This window comes from Mesoplodon mirus, assembly GCF_964341445.2.
Source record: "Mesoplodon mirus genome assembly, contig: HAP1_SCAFFOLD_317, whole genome shotgun sequence".
NCBI classification, from domain to species: Eukaryota; Metazoa; Chordata; class Mammalia; order Artiodactyla; family Ziphiidae; genus Mesoplodon; species Mesoplodon mirus.
The window spans coordinates 567,961-580,846 of NW_028295616.1; positions in this window are offsets into that span (position 1 = coordinate 567,961).

Here is a 12,886-nt window from a genome sequence, read left to right on the forward strand (position 1 = left end):
AAGAATTTTAAAGACCAATGTGTCAATCTTGATGTTAAAGTCTTCAAGGAACACATTTTTAAAATTACATAGACTTTCTGTAAAGTAGCTCTATAGGTTCAGATGATATGTTGCACTGTGTACAAATCACTAAACCACTGGTTTTCTGACTAGTTTGAATTCATGTTTATATTTTTATCTTAAACTTACTTTTTTGTTTTATTTGACCAGAACAACATACATAGGAAATTGAAGATATTTCGATTAATTAGGCTTTTTGTGAGAAACTATGCCAGATTTATATAAAGTACCTTATGCTAACATTACTTGTATATTGTGATAAAAACATGGAGACAATATATTATGAAAGTTTTCTAATATGAAAAACGTCTTCCCTTTTACATTTATGGAACAAGTCTTAAAATTCTTTAAATTGTTTTAAAGCAGAGAAGGCATAGCATTCTTTCTTCTGTTGCAATCCACTGTCTATGGTCATTCATTTAACTCACTGCTATACTTTTATTCCTCAGAACTGCAGATGCAGAAGGAAAAATCTCTTTAAGGATCCATTAGACATGGATTTTTTTTCTTTTTCCTTTGAAACATTTGAGTTCATGTACAATTACTGAAGTACTTATTGGTCTGAAAAATCAATTGGCACAAGAGCAGCTGTAGATTATAAAAGAATTTACCAACTGATTAATTCTCCTCTATGTCCTGAAAATTTTTAAGATTAACTGAAAAGCATTACTATGGTAACATTTTATTTTTTATTTTTCCTTTTATTGAGGAATTCTGGGTGTTCAAAACCATGTTAAGGTTTAGGGTTTCCCAATGTGGACTTTGTAATTCTTAATCACTTTTATTTATTTACTTATTTTAAAATTATTTTTTATATAGCAACAGCATGGTTTTATTTTTTATTTGTTTTTAAATTTATTTATTTATTTTTGGCTGTGTTGAGTGTTTGTTCCTGTGCATGGGCTTTCTCTAGTTGCGGTGAGCGGGGGCTATTCTTCGTTGTGGTGCACGGGCATCTCATTGCAGTGGCTTGTCTTGCTGAGGAGCACGGTCTCTAGGTGCACAGGCTTCAGCATTTGTAGCATGCGGGCTCAGTAGTTGTGGCACATGGGCTTAGTTGCTCCACAGCATGTGGGATCTTCCTGCACCAGGGATCGAACCCGTGTCCCCTGCATTGGCAGGTGGATTCTGCACCAGTGCATCACCAGGTAAGTCCCCTTAACCATGCTTAGTTAAAATTTGCCACACTACTAGATAGGCACAAAAATTAGGATGAATGAATAATCTTATTAGAGGCTATGGCTCCCATAAGGGCAGCGTTAACTGTATTTAAATCATTCACCATATTTCATACAGAAGATACTGAACGGCACACATGTAATGATGTGTCGTTTACCACTGGCCTTAGACTTTATGCCTAGCCGGGAGTATAAACAGGCCAAGGAGAAGGCAGTGGCTGCTTTTCTCTCCCCGTCACAGACAAATCACAGACAAATCACAGACAAGTAGACAGTAGTGCAATACTGAAAGCTCAGCTGTCAGAACTTTAGAATTACAACAAAGTATTTCTTGGAAACTGCAGGCCAGAAATGTACATACCTGCCACGAGTTTTGAAAACGTGGACAGCCTAGCTTAACAAAATAAACTGGGGGATAGTTCAATGAGTTGAACTAGAGACCAACCATGGTGGGACCCCTGACTGAAAGGATGTAAACTTTCACAGTGAAAGTCCAGCAGGGTCAGCACTCGTGAGTGATTATCAAGGCCATTTCACAGGAGCTTCGAGGTCTAGCAACACGCACACATGCACAGAACTAAATTTAGTGAATAGTTTGCTGAGGGTTTTTAAGTGTTAGGAAGGGGTTTCATGGTAGCTCTTCTTGTTAGTACTGAAAGCTAGCCTCTTAGACCAGATGGAGTGAGTAGTTTTCTGTAAAAGGGTTAGGTAGTCAATATTTTAGTCTTTGTAGCCTTTATGTTCTGTGTTGCAACTACTCACCTTTGTTGTTGTATGTGAAAGCTTCCACAGACACAACATGAAGACAGAGTGTGGCTGTGGTCTAATAGACCTTTATTTACAAAACACCTGGTTGGCTGTAGTTTGCTGCCCAGTGTTATAGACGGTTCATAAAATACATCTCATTTTTGATTGATGAAGAAAGAATCAGGTAGGTCTGCAAAGGCCTGGTATACTGAGTTTATTTAAGGTTCATGGTATTTTTCATCAGCTTCAGGTGGACAGAAGGGAGGAAATGGAAGAAGGCACACAAATTTGATATCTGTTAGAACGATTTTAGGTGGAAATTTTTCCATTTGCAACAGTTAAAAACAACTGTGAAAAGCAGGTCTTGGATTGGCTGGGGTCGCCAGGAACCAAAGTCCTTGAAGGGGCTGCAGGCCTGGACTATGTCTTTGTGTTTTGCTGCCAAGTGCACACGTCGTGAGAGAGAGCCCGCACACAGTCCTCTAGGAGATACGTGTCTACGATGGGGGAAACGCCGTCCAGTTCATTCCCCACATGGTTCTCTCTCTACTTCTTTCAACAGCTATACCTCGTTCACTCAAATGTTGAGAACCCCATGGTACTCAGCCTCTTGGGAGATGTGGGAGGAGTCAGTGTGTGTTTGTTCTGGACTCTGGTTCTGTGGGAAGGGAGAGCAATATTATAATGGCCTTCCTTCTCAAGCCTTCCTAAGTCCTCCAACAGCTGAATGAGAGCCCCGAGCCACACACTCAGCTTTCCAGAATGCCAGTGAAGGGCACCCACCCACACCCCCAAGCCCTGAAACCCTCGGCCCCACCCTGTTCGCTATGCTTATGTGCCAGTGATCCAGCCCCAGGATTCAGGACCTTCAGCCACACCCTCCCTACTCCTCTAGTCATGGACTGAAGATCTGGAGCGCCCAGCTTTATATCCAGCCCAGGGCACTGTCTCTTTAGCCCTGCTCCCTCACCCTAATCCCCAGTGCCCCAATGTCCCAAATCTTGACAAGGCTCTGCCCAGGACTGCCCATATCCCTTTGCCTCAGGCACTGAGTGATCATGCAGGGTCAATCTCCCTAGGCCCGAAGGCTTTGTTGGCTCAGGGGGATTTCCATGGAAAAAAGGAAAGAGTTTTCAGTTTTAGGAAATTAGAAAATCTTGAGTGGATAGATGGAAGAAGAATAGACGGTCACTGGCTCCAACAGCTCGACTGGCAGTGTCTAGACCTTGAGTGGACCCTGGGTCAGCTCTGGTGGGGATAGCTTGGGGCCACCTGGAGATGGGGACCAGGGCCTTAAAAGCACCATGTTTACAATAGAGTCTCTTGGCCTTAGCTGCATCTCCCAGAGCCAGAGCTAAGCCACAGGGAAGTTGTGTGTGTATGTGCACACGTGCATGTGTGTACTAGTGTGTGGGGGGTGTGCTGTGTTCTGGGGCCAAAACAGAGAAAATGGCACCTCCTTATTCTAAGTAACTATGGTGCTGATTCTCTTCTGTATGGAAACAAATGAACTAAAATCCAGTCGACTTCTTTTTTCAAATGGTAGAAAGAGAGGAAGAAATTGTTTTCTATTAAGTACTCACAATCTCTTAGAGGCACTGTAAGGCCTGGCCTATGGTTGGGCCCAGCCAAGCACAGGATAAAGGGTCTGTCTTTTCAGCTTACTTAGAAAGCTTCTGGGTTTCCTCACCAAGCCACTGTTTATTCCTTCCTGGGTCTCCCAGAAGGGTGGCGGTTTGGAATCAGCACCCACCCTGCCCTTCACCCCTGTTCCATCACAGAAGGAACCAGACTGAAGTGTGCAAAGCCCTCTCAGAAGAAATGGTCCAGGAGGAGAGGAGGTGGCACAAAGGGACATGTGGCTCCAGGATATAGGGTTTCCCACATAGGGTGTTATATGAGCCTTTGGAAAAAGAACTGGATACTCATTTATGCTTTTAGACCATGAATCTCTTACTCCAATGGCTGCAGGGCCTGGACCTTTCCTGTTCATGAGAGGCCCAGGTCCACAGTGGGGACTGAGAATGGGGAGCTTAGGCTAACTTTGAGATAGTGCTTGCCCCTTGGCCCTACCTCTAAAGTTCTTTGAGCTCCACTGGTTTTTGTCCTTCCTTTTAAATCTCTGTAGTGGAGGCTCTTGGAGGCCCGTAGGTGCCTTCACTGGGGTGGGGCACCTCTTCCCTGGTGGCTGTGAGTGTTGGTACTAATGGTTCACAGCTGCTGCCTTCTCAGGGAATTGCCCCTCACTAGGCACATACTGCCTCACTCAGTAACTCACACATCTATGGTATCAGCCAGAAACTAGTGACTGGTGGTGTGGTGGGGGTGTCAAATACAGCCCTCTTCTCTCCAGGGGGACCAACTCTGTTTGCCATTCATGTTCCAGAGGTCCCTTGGGGACCAAGCTGATGTTACTTTCCAGATCACATCTTTGCTTTGTTTTTTCCCCATGCCCTATCCTGTCTTCCCCACTCCCCTGTTTATGAGAGCGTTCTCTCAATCATTGTCCCCATCTAACTTTTGCTTCTGGTGAGCCTGACCTAATGCAGTTGGTATTGGCAGTAGTCCTAAGAAACAGATGAGATTCTAGAGATGAATCACCTTTTAGCTAGAGGCAAGGATGACCCCACGTGTAGTGTTAGATGGAGTATTCCTAGTCCCTGGTATGCTTCAGCAGTGACTGCTGATGAGGAAGTGGAGGCACTGGGCAGTGCAACCTCTAGCATTGGAGAAGTCCTGAAAAAAGAGTAACCAAGAGCTATGGCATTAGGTAGCCGTAGCTGACTGCCACTGCTGCTGTAGAGGAGATGATGAACCCCAATCTCCCTTACAGGAGAATTCAGGGTGTGTGGTCTCTGTAGGAGCAGGGGGTAAACTTTTCTCCCTCACAGGAGAATTCAGGGTGTGTGGTCTCTGTAGGAGCAGGGGGTAAACTTTTCTCCCTCACAGGAGAATTCAGGGTGTGTGGTCTCTGTAGGAGCATGGGGTAAACTTTTCTCCCTCACAAGGCTCTCAGCATCCTCACATCAAGCCAGATGTGACCTGAGTTAAACTCATGTGCCAGATCCCAGTTTGTATTTCTGGTGCATCCCACATGTAACAGTCATCAACTGTTTTTTTCTAAACATTTTTAAGCCTGTTAAGATTTTGCATTTATCAGCTGGCCTCTATGATTCATCCCCTATTCCCTTAACTGAATTGCCTTGAGGTAATTATGAACAGTCCCAGGTGTTCGCTTAAGAATGGGTGGGCATTCTCATTTTATATCCTGTAAATACGGGTTGTAGCCACACTTCAGGCTTTTCAGTTTGGGGAAGAGAAGTGCTATAGGGCAGGTTTGGCGATCATGGAATTTGCAGCCTGATAACCAGGGTTCAAATCCTAGTTTATATGTGTGACCTTAGGGGCAAGGTAGTTAACCTCTCTGGGCCTCCATTTAGAAATCTGTAAATAGGGAAAGGATGTTGCAGATAATGGCACCCATCTCACAGGGCTGTTGTGAGGATTAAATATGTTAATAAATGTAAAGTGGTTAGAATAGTGTTTAGCATGAAGAAAGTATCATATAAATGTTAGCTGTTATTATTTCAACTCACAGAACTCCAAATCATGACTCTTTGAGTCAATATAGATTACAGTCTGCAGTTAGAGAATGTTCTCTTAGCAAAGCTATACTTCATTATTCCATGTCTTAGACAGACTGATTGGCTGAAGTCTGAAATCATCCCTGCCTTTGAGGACTGCATAGAAAGTAGCAAAATATAACAAACCCAAGTTAAAATTCTAGACTTTGTTTTTTCTCCTTATCCTATATTTTGTGTCCCAGGATACGTAGGTATCTGCTTGATCACACATTTTCATCACCTTGTAATAAAGATCTCCAATTTTCTTGCCTGGAATAACTGAATATTCTCTTCTACTCCATTCAGCCAATTTTAAATATTAGGGTCTGCACCTTGAAATGCCATTTCCAGGTGGGTCATTCTTCACCAAGAATAGAGGAAATTATATGGCAGTGGCTTAAATATATTGGACTTTATTCTTCTCACCTAATAAGAAATCCAGGGTTGGAGAGACAGCTCAATGATGTGATGAAGGACCCAGGTAACTTTTATCGCCCTGCCATATCATCTTTGGAAACTGTTCTTTTGCTTTCAAGTGTACATGACTGACCTGTAAAGGACAGCACAAGTTGGAAGTAGCCATGCTGGATCAGGAAAACAAGTACTTTCTCAGAAACTCTCAGGTGGTATTTCATTGGCAAGCATTGTGTCAAACTAACTATTTAGTGGCCAGTGTTCAGAACAGAAACAAGGGGGGTCGGTGTCAAACTCTAAGTAATTGAAGGGAAACACCTGTTATTCTGTCTCTTTGCATTGTAGCTTAAAGAGAAAGAAGAGACACATGCACCCCAATGTTCACCGCAGCCCTATTCACAATAACCAGGGCATAAAAACAACCTAAATAAACATCAGCAGAGGAATGGATAAAGAAGATGTGCTACATATATATAGTGGAATATTAGCCATAAAAAGCAACAAAATTGGGTCATTTGTAGAGATGTGGATGGACCTAGAGTCTGTCATACATAGTGAAGTAAGTCAGAGAGAGAAAAACGAGTATCGTACATTAATGCATATATGTGGAATCTGAAAAAAAATGGTATAGATGATCTTATTTACAAAGCAGAAATAGAGCCACAGACGTAGAGAACAAACGTAAGGATACCAAGGGAAAAAGGGGGTGTGGGATGAGTTGGGAGACTGGGATTGATATATATATATATACACTATTGATACTATGTATAAAATACATAACTAATGAGAGCCTACTTTATAGCACAGGGAACTCTACTCAGTGCTCTGTGGTGACCTAAATGGGAAGGAAATCCAATAAAGAGGGGATATATGTATATGTATAGCTGATTCACTTTGCTGTACAACAGAAACTAACACAATATTGTAAAGCAACTATACTCCAAAACAAACAAACAAACAAAAAAACACTCCACATTCTCAATGCAGGGGGCCTGGGTTCGATCCCTGATCAGGGAACTAGATTACACATGCCACAACAAAGATCCCACGTGCCACAACTAAGACCTGGCACAGCCAAATAAATAAATATTAAAAAAAACAGAACAGAAACAAAAGGGTGGGAGTGTCAAATTCTAAGTAATTGAAGGGAAACACCTGTCATTCTGTCTCTTTGCATTGTAGCTTAAAGAAAAAGTATGCCTGGAGGAAATACTATTTATAGCTTCACTGTGCACCAGTATGGAGTCAATGAGAAATCCCTGATATGAATTTGTGAAGTGTCACAAGAACATTTTCAATAATGGATAGAACATACAGACATAAAATCAATAAAGAAACAGCTAACTTTCAATAGCACTATAAACCAAATGGACCTAATAGACATATATAGAAAATTCCACCCAATAGTTACACACTATTCTCAACTATACATGGAACTTTCTCCTAGATCACGTATTAGGTCACAAAACAAGTCTTAATAAAATTAGCAAGACAAGTATACTAAGTATCTTTACTATCCACCATGGAATGTAACTAAAAACCAATATAAGAAAAGCTGGAAAATTCACAAATCTGTGGACCTCCAAGTGCCTCCTCATTTCGCCATTCGTGCCGTACACACTGCGAAGACGAAATATGGAAATTAGGGCGAATGGAAACCAGAAGGATGGCCGGCGGAAACTTGGCGGTGTCCACGTACGTAGGAGATTTTCAGGCATTCCCACGCGACACTTGGAAAACGTTAAGTACGACCAACGGGACACACGGAGGACGACGATGGGCATGGATACTCTCTCCTGACCACGCGCAGCAGCATGGACATTCTGCGTGGAAAAGGGCACCAGGGAGTGACGTTCGAAACTCCCAGACCACAGGCAACTTCTAGGGAGCGCAGCGCTGGCCTCACACTACACAGGTGTGAACGTACAAATCACACGAGAGCAGGAAGCGCCCATGCCACAGAGACCGGGACACAAGTGTGCCAGCCAACAAGCACGTCGCGCCCTCCAACAGCCTCAACGCACATGCATGGGACATTCCACACCTCCGGAGTGGGACGCTGGGGGACCGAGATGGTAGAAAATGAAAGGCGTAAAGTGACTCAGAACGGCGTACCACCAAGCTTCAGGCGTTCCGGAGGGCTAGGAAAACCCTCTCATTTCACAATGCGGCGAACGGACCATGTCGTGTCGAGTCCCTAGGTCCCCGCGTCTGCAGGGGCACGGACGGATGCTGGTCGACCGAGCCAGGCAAGCCACTCACCCTCCTCGGGAGCGCTGCAACGGTCACACCCTCAAACACCTGCACACCCAATCTCAAAGGCCGCCCACGCCGCGGCGCCACCGGGACAGTCGCCACCCGTTTCGCCGGGCTCCTGGAACTCTACCTCCCTCCCGGCGGCCGAGTCCCAGCCCTCGCGAAGATCGCCGAAGCTCCGGAGACAAGGGACGATATAAAAGCGGCCGCCAGGTGGCGCCCGACAAACGGCTCGAACGTCCCCAGGCCAGATCCCGATCGACGAAAGGCCACGGTGCAGCGCGGGCCGCCCAAACGCCGGAGCTCGTCTCGGGGCATCCGCCTCGGAGCTAGCTCCCGGCTCGGCACGACACGGCGCGACCCCGGCAGCAGACGGTGGACGAGGAGTTGGGAGGATGGTGCCGGGAGGCTGCCGCGGAGACGCGCCCTTCACGCTATTCCTGGGCCGCCGGCCGCTGTAAACAAGGAAAATTCTTCAGGGGGATGGACTGCGTGAACTGTAAGCTGAAACCTTGAAAGTACCAATAGAAAACGCGGATGACATTTTATTCTGTAATTGCAGAGTGGAGTTGTTACTAAAACATAAAAACCAGGGCCCAGAAGCCATATAGGAAACGATTGATAACTTGACCACCTAATTGATCTTTACATATTCCACAAGCAAAGTCAAATGACAAGAAGTGGGTGGGTGGGAACATTTGTGCAAATACATGTGTAATAGGAGTATTGATATCAGTATTACTGGAGAACATTTAGAAAACAGCCATTAAGAGGGACCAGGTAAGTAAATTTCAAGTACATTCAGACAATACAGTACTATCACTTTCTGCTTTGGATTATATATATATATATATATATATATTTTTTTTTTTTTTTTTTTTCCTGTACGTGGGCCTCTCACTCTTGTGGCCTCTCCCACCGCGGAGCACAGGCTCCGGACGCGCAGACTCAGCAGCCATGGCCCACGGGTCCAGCCGCTCCGCGGCATGTGGGATCCTCCCGGACCGGGGCACGAGCCCGTGTCCCCTGCATCGGCAGGCGGACTCTCAACCACTGCGCCACCAGGGAAGCCCTATTCATATTTTTTTTAATGAGCTAGATCTATAGGTTTGACTTGGAGAAAATGTTGATGACACACTGTTTAATGAAAATAGCAAATTTATATATATCTTTTGAAAAAAGTAAATGGAAAAGTAAAGGATTGGAATAGGTAAAGAAACTTTGCAAAACAAGAATAAATTCCTCCTTATAGCCTGGGGTCAAGAACCAGAAAGAAGAGTGTGTCAGAGACAGACATGAGCCACACTGCCTGCTTTTCTGCCCCTACTTCTGCAGTCCTGGGGCAGGCAGCTGGCATCTCAGCCCCTCAATGTCTCTCCTCCACCCACACCCAGAACCACCTACAGGGAAGTAGAACTTTCACTCTGCAGATCTGGGCTCCCTATGTCCTCAGCCTGTTTCTTCATATCAGGAGCCTCTAGAAATTCACTTGGTTTGCCCAGTCGTCCATGCCGAGGGTTGCTGGCCCCAACCTACACCTGTGCAGCCTTTCTCTCCAAAAGCTTTGAGCTGATATCCCAAGGGAAGAACATTCCCCTGGCATAGCAGGTATGAGCCAAGAGGACAACTGGAAGTTCGCACCTGGATCCATCATACAAACTTTGTGTGCACTGAACTCCCAAAGACACAAGAGGGACGGAGGGTCCACTGTATTGTTAGCGCAACATGGCCATTGCTTTCTTAAAACACGCATGCTCAATCAGCAAGTCCAGCTGTGGCACGAAGAAAAAAGAAACACACGCACACACTCATATCAGCAGGTAATCCGTACTCCTGCCAGGTGTGAGAGTGGTGGGAGCAGAAAAGAGATCATTGTTGCCACTTCTTGGGTCCCCTGAGCTGACACATCTTGGTTGCTGTGTTGATGTCACTGGTGGGGAGTGAGGGCTTGGAGCTCCCTAATGTGTCATTTGCTGTCCAGTGCCCTGCATTTCATTCTGTCTATCATACACTTTCTCCTCGATACACAGTTACAATTAAGAAAATAATCATCTGCATATGTTACATTCAATTTTCAAGTTTGAACAAAGGTGAAGGACACATGGGGAGGGACTTCGCTGGTGGCGCAGTGGTTGAGAGTCCGCACGCCAAGGCAGGAAACACGGGTTTGATCCCTGGTCTGGGAGGATCCCACGTGCCGCGGAGCGGCCAAGCCCGTGAGCCACAACTACTGAGCATGCGCGCATGGAGCTCGTGCTCAGCAATAAGAGAAGACACCACAATGAGAAATCCGTGCACCTCAACGAAGAGTAGCCCTGCTCGCAGCAAGTAGAGAAAGCCGGTGATCAGCAACAAAGACCCAACACAGCCAAAAATAAATAATAAATAAATAAATAAATAGGAAATTCTTTAAAAAGAAGAGTACACATAGGATAACTGAGTTATTGTGAAGGAAGCAAATTGTATTTCTCTCTTTTGTAGATTTAAAAATTTTCAAATATAGTCTGTAAAAAGTTTAATATTTTAAAAATTAGAAATAGTCAATAATTCCTCATTACTCTTTATTGCCCAGCACCCACCTCCACCTCAGCACCTTTCACACTGGACTCACCTGATGACTAATCTGCTCCCCCCAGTCTGGAAACTTTTTTCTCTCATCACTATCACCTGTGTTCACCACACATTTAAGGCCATTGTAGTCATTCACATTGTAATTAGGGAATTTTTCTCTACTGAGCCTAAGGGCTGTATTTATTGTTTTTAGTGAAAATCTCTCCCATGTGTTCTGTGAAGTCACAGCCTTAATGGAGTCTGGAACAAGTGCATGTGAATGATGGAAGGAGATTACATCCACATCAGTCTCCCTAACAGGGTGGTGAACATAACTGGCATTAGTATTTCATGGGTGCACTTGGAAGATCCAGGCCGAAAAAAGAAACCTGACCATTTGGCAAAAGATGGACCAATTCAAGAATAAAAATTAGTCTCTTCTCACCTGTTGTTTCATTGTCAGGAACTAAGCGACCACTTGTCCTCCTCTGCATCCTCATGCAGGGTCAGGTGAAAAAGTGAGCAGGCAAAGATGAGGAAAGAGAAAGCAACCAAGAGAATCCAGGCATTTAAAGCATTGTTTGGTACGCCAGGCATGAATCCCCACCCACCCACCTGGGAATGAGCCCTACCATCTAACCCACAGGTATGTGTAGATATGGTGAAGCCCCCTCTCTCCAGGGTCAACAATAAGGCAGTGTATGCTACTGCACAAAATCAAGACAGTAATATTTTCATTTACACGTAAAAAATGAAAATCCTTGGGTGTTGTACTTTTATTAGAGATACTTTTTCAGAGTTATTTCATTACTGTTCAGTTCCTAGGATTTACACCAAACTCCAGGAAACCCGCACAATGATCACTTGGGGAATGTAGACTCCACAGAAAGAACACCACTCTCAAATGTTTCCTGAAATAATTCTTGATCAAATGCACCAGGATTTTTTCTCCCCCATCCGCCCCAGTGCTTCAGGGGCCCCACCCTCCCTGCTGTGCCCTGCCCCCACCCCCCGGATGCCCTTGCCCTCAGTCACCTTGGTTCCTCCCCATGTGGGAATCAGGCAACATGAGAGCCTCAACCCTATCGCTGCCCTCCATGGCCTTGGGCATGTGGCCAGGCCACTTTGGATCTACTTCATAGTGGGGAAAACAATCCAGGGACTCATGTCTTGTTGGAAGGTCTTGTCACACAAATCAGGACTAAAAACCCCTTGCACAGGAAAGCAGCAGGAGTACGTACATCATAAGCCCACTGTTGGGTACCACAATCCACACAGGGCAGACACGCTCATCAAGTATAGAGTGAAGTTGAATTTGGGGTGCATTTTAGTCGACACCTTCAGATACATTAGTGAAAGAGTAGGTGGAGTTCTGTCCTACTAAATATCATGAGGAGAGACATTCTTCATTTCATAATGTTTCTATAGGAAAGTATGTGTCAACTGTCAAGTGCTACCTAAGTCAATGTTAATCATTAACTACTGCATAGACCAATACTGATAATGAGTCAGGAGCAGGGGTGGATCACAACGCTTTGATCCTGAGATCCTGAAAAGAGAAAACATTCCTTTTGAGACCCTGTGATTGAGATTTACCTACGTTTGCTCATTTATCTTTAGTACAACCCTGTTACTTATAGATTAGTTACCTTTTAAAAAGTAACATAAGCTAGGTTCTGAAATTTTGCTTATGTGAGAAAATCATGCAGCTAGAAAATGACAGAGCTAGAATTCAAACGTAGCTCAGGCTATTTTTGACTCTCAAATTCCTAAATATGCTGGTGCTGAGGTGTGGATCACAGATTCAAGTTTCACCTGGATATGTCACCTATCAAATCAGTGGTTGGAATCCTTCATGTTATCACAACACTTCCCCTCCTGTCTCTTTACACAATGACTACCGTGCTTAGGTTCTCCCAACACAGGAATCCTCCAGTGCACTGACCCAGCCTCCCGATCAGTCCCATGTCTCCTGAGTTTTATGGAACAATTCTCAGGTCCCTCTGACCTCTCAGCACAGCTGATGATTAAGACCCCAATCAGAAATGACAAAAAACT